Here is a 5072-nt window from a genome sequence, read left to right as displayed (position 1 = left end):
AGATACCAAGTTGGCCTGAAAGGACCAAAACATCAGCTTTTTATTGGCCCGTGGATGTCTGAAATCTTACCAATTAAGTACAAATATGAAGAACATTCTTCGGCTGAGATACCAACATACGTAATAAATTGTAAATGTGCTGTTTTCCATAGCAGCCAATCAGAGAGGAGATTCAACCAGTCTACTACAAGTAACAAAATAAAATCAGCCCTTACTGGTTGCCCTGGCTACACTAAGACAATTCAGGATTTATGTTAGCAAATAAGCCCCAATTAGAAAATTGCCACGTTGTACTTTGTGACCTATCACATGAATGTCTTTCTGCTTAAAGGAATGTCAAAACAGACTTATACTCCATCAATGATGTAACAGGTATCGTTGTAACATCATCTATAACTCAGCATATATATATATTATTAATTCTAAACAAGGTAAAAAAATTTTTTTATTTTAGGTGATGATATGATGTATCTGCCGTTTCTGGAAACAAAGTAAGCAATAATTAAGTTTTTTGTATCGATGAAGATTTTTCTTTTGTATCGATTTTTTCTGGGCTAATTCTTTTATTGGACTGAATGCACCGGTATATAACAATGTCACATAGCGACATCTAGTGGTGAGATTGAAAAATGACTTGAGAAATTTGCACTTATTGTATTAACCAGTTGCTATTGACGTCATTATGGCGCCTTTTTTGGAGGGGTGTGTGAGTATTTACACTACTGTTTTCCCACTAATACTTCATCCTTGATAAAGGGCTGAAACGTTGGATACACGAGTGATGGCTCAATAAATCAGTAATTTAAAATTTGGAGTGCTGGTCCATTTTGAAGATTGTACATAATATTTGACCAAGCATCCAAAAGTGGTTTGGAGAGTAAGAGTGTGGGTATTTTCAGAATTATAATTCTATATATATATATATATATATATATATATATATATATATATATATATATATATATATATATATATATATATATATATATATATATATATATATATATATAATATATATTGAGGCATGTAAAGTCATAGTACTTGGCATATTGCTCTATGAAAAAAAAACAATATTTTAATATACTATATGCAGAAACCTTAGCATGACTTAAAAGTATCAGTGCTATTTTTTTTTCAAAATACCACATTGCCTAGATCTCTCTAGCAAGAATAGTTCTGCCAGATGAGGCTATATTCATTATAAACAAATAATTATTTGTATAATATTTTATGCCAGGCAAGGCTGCAACTAGGGATGCACCGAATCCAGGATTCGGTTCGGGATTCGGCCAGCCTTTTTCTTCCGAATCCTTCTGCCCGGCCAAACTGAATCCAAATCCTAATTTGCATATGCAAATTAGGGGCGGGGGGAAATCGCATGACTTTTTGTCACAATACAAGGAAGTAAAAAATGTTTTCCCCTTCCCACCCCATGGATATGCAAATTAGGATTCGGTTCTGTATTCAGCTGAATCTTTCGCAAAGGATTCGGGGGTTCAGCCAAATCCAAAATAGTGGATTCGGTGCATCCCTAGCTGCAACATCTTCTGGTAGGCTCCTTCTACAAAAATGTTTGAGAGGAAAGGGGAGAGGGAATATATTCACTAATGTAAACCATCCTTTTTGACTCCAGCAGAGTTAGCGAGGGAAGCCTGGCTTTAAACATTCTTTAGCATTTACTGAATAACCTCAAGAAGTCTTTGCATTTAAGGCACCAGCGCTTGTTTCACAGAATCGGGGACACGGGAGAAGTAATAGTCAAAATTTCTCAGAGCAGCAAGCACCCCAGCTGAGTTCATGTGTTTCACATCCTTATGGTACTGGAATGGGTTTCCATGAATATCAGTGAGACGGCCTGAAAGTGACACAATGACATGTTAGACAAGACAAGCAGTCGTAGTAACAAATAATGAATGATGAACTTTATCCTTTGACAATAAAACACAAAACAAGCTGATTGGCTCAAACACTGCATTTCTTTTCTGTACATTGACCTTGGAATATATGGGTGACAAACATAGATGCACCACAAATAAATCAGTAACATTCATCATGTCTATCCTGCAACTGCCGTGAGCAACAAAACTCCCTTCCCCAGTGAATATTTTAGGCCTAATGCACAGATTAATCCGTTATTAATTATAGAAGGCTGCTATTAGTAATTAGTGCCCTCCACTGCTGTTGCCATGGCTTAAACACATCCTTTTTTTACCTTCCCATTCAGGCCGGAATAAATCAAAGATATCCGTGCTTTCCACAGGCCATCTTTGATTTTTTCTATTAAGTTTCATCGAGTTGGAAGAGGCATGGAGAGAGACATGCACAGTTGGGCTTGAGAAAGATGAGAAGTGTGGTATTCAGCTTGGTGAGTTAATGCTTCCGATATATCATTGCATTGCCCAGAGGCCATTTCTGCAGTCATTTTACTGGCAAGTCTGAAGTTAATGGAGTGATCATTGGACATATTTGTAGTGGTCTTACTGGCAAGTCTGGGGGGTGTAAGTAGGGATGCACCAAATCCAGGATTCAGTTCAGATTCAGCCTTTTTCAACAGGATTCGGAATTCTTCTGCCCGGCTGAACCGAATCCTAATTTGCATATGCAAGTTAGGGGTGGGGAGGGAAATCTCGTGAATTTTTGTCACAAAACAAGGAAGTAAAAAATGTTTTCCCCTTCCCACACCTAATTTGCATATATAAAATTAGGATTCGGATTCAGTTTGGTATTGGGCCGAATCTGTGAGTAGAAAGCAAGATCCCAAGGTTCTGCAGTTCACTCCCTTTGCCGGTATATGACCTGTTCTCCCTCAGATCAAACACAATGCAAACAACCTTTTCTTCAAATGAAGATATACCAGCGCTAAAAGCTCAGGGGTAGACACAAAAATAAAAATAAAAAAGGAAATACAGGGATTCGCCAGGGAAAATACAGGGATATCGCCAGGGATTCGGCCAAATACAAAATAGAGGATTCAGTGCATCCTTAGTTGTAAGTTTTTCAAGGTATACATGTGCTGGCCAGCATGCGCTTCATTAGTTCTCCGAGGAGGAGGAGGGGGCCCCCCCATGTTTGACTGCAGGGGGCCCCCCAAACTCGCCACTGGTTATGTATACTCACCTCCTACCGCGTTCAGAATAGCCTCTGGAGCGCAGATGTCCCATTTCTTACAGCCAGGACTGGCAAACACATAGGCTTAATCTTGGCCCTCAATAAGTTGTATGATCTGACGGAGAGAGACACGAAGAGTGTTATTTATTCTAAAGATGTTTCAATTAGGCCTATTTATTCACCCGAGGATGTTTAAGCCTCTCCTTCTGCTCCCCCCTCAGCTTCTGATTCCCCCTCCGCGTCTCTCTCCCCTCCCTGTTCGCCTCCTTCCCCATCAGCTTCTGCTTTCCCCTCCGCATCTCCCTCCCCTTCCCCCTCAGCATCTCTCTCCCCTCCCCATCAGCCTCCTCTTCTGCTTCTCCCTCCACGTCTCTCTCCCCATCCGCGTCCCCCTCCCCTTGTGTGTGCGCATATATACGCATATCTTGAATATGCAGAATTTCGCAACTGCCGCCCTAGGCCCGGGCCTTTGTGGCATTGCCACAAATCCGGGCCTGACTACACATGAAGAAGTCTGTCTTAACACTGAACATAATGGTGTTCTAACCCCAGAGAAACACACCTAATATGGAGAATTTTGCAAAAGCTGCAAGAAGCATAATATAATATGAACCTTTTTTCCAGTAAGGAATACCTATTTGTACCAATAATCTCAGATATTATACAGAAGGGATTCTTGGTAACCCACTTTATTTCCTGCTCCACCCACTCGAACCACTTTATCAGGGTTGATTGCAGCGATACAATCGTTAATGAGTTTGCTGCTGTGAGAGCGTGTGGTGGTGATGATATGCTGCCCAGCAGGCACTTCTTTCAGCTCAAAACCAAAGGCACCAATGCCCAGAACTCCCCAGATTGTTCTTCCAAGCACTGCATTGTTACCAGCCTAAAGGGATATGTTTGGAGCATAAAGATTAATGGAAATTGGAGGACTAATTATATGTAAACTAAAATACAAGATTATTTTTTAATAAACAAGATTTTTGTAGCATTTATAAAATATATTTATAGGCACTAGACACATTAATAGGGTTCAGTCCTAGTCAAGCTATGGAGGCCATGCACTATGTTGTATATTATAACAAAGCAATGCTGTGAGGGAAACAAATAGATCCACTGGCTGCTTTACTACAAGATAAAGCTCTACTGGCTGAACCAGTTTACAGTATACTGAACCTATCCTTACCTGATATAATTATAATATTTCTGGTTTATTACCCCGGCAATAGCCTTTCCTCTATAAGCAATTCCAATCAGCACAGTCACATGGTCCAGCAAACCTATTAAGAAATGATAGGAGAAGAACATTGAATCGGTTGAAATGTATTTAGTTCAAAATCTGACACAAAACCATTCTTGTGCAACTAAATTTACCTTGTCAAGCAAATAATGATACAAATAGATAGAACCTTGAAAATGGCTGGAAGGCTAATTATCAAAATAACAGTAAGAAAAGCTTCCATATGCATCAATATGTTTGATGTAGGCACCCTGATTAAAGGGGCTAATTGTTTATTAGTGTAGTTTGAACCAAACATTGTTTTCATATTACAAATAACTTATACACATTAAGGGGGTTATTTACTAAACTCAATGCAAATGCAAAAATCATGACAAATGTTACAAAATCAGACTTTAAAAAAAAAATTTCAGAATTTATTAAACCCTGAGGATGGAAAAGTCAGAATCCGAAAATCCGGCATCTCAGACCTGTCGAGGTTGCATATAAGTCAATGCGAGAAGTAAATTTTCTTATGTGCGCTGGGTATCGTGCAATACCCCGGTGAAAATTCAGAAAAAAATCTTGAAAATTGGATGAAAATATCAGAAAAAATCATGAAAATCTGATTTTTTTTTCCCGCAAAGCAAATTTTCGGGAAAATTTAATAATAAATAAGCTTAAAAAACCTGAGCGTATTTGATCGGAGTTTGTAGCAGAAAATATTGAGATAAAATTCGGACTT

At 38.7% G+C, this 5072-nt stretch overlaps 1 pseudogene; it reads right to left on the bottom strand.

Annotated features, from left to right (window-relative positions):
* Positions 1–1464: 1464 nt before the first annotated feature.
* LOC121394350 lies at positions 1465–4416 on the bottom strand (annotated as a pseudogene).
* Positions 4417–5072: the final 656 nt, after the last annotated feature.

The sequence above is a fragment of the Xenopus laevis genome, chromosome 5S (assembly GCF_017654675.1).
Source record: "Xenopus laevis strain J_2021 chromosome 5S, Xenopus_laevis_v10.1, whole genome shotgun sequence".
Lineage (NCBI taxonomy): Eukaryota > Metazoa > Chordata > Amphibia > Anura > Pipidae > Xenopus > Xenopus laevis.
The sequence above is the reverse complement of the archived record's forward strand: the minus strand, read 5'-3'. Positions and strand labels throughout refer to the sequence as shown.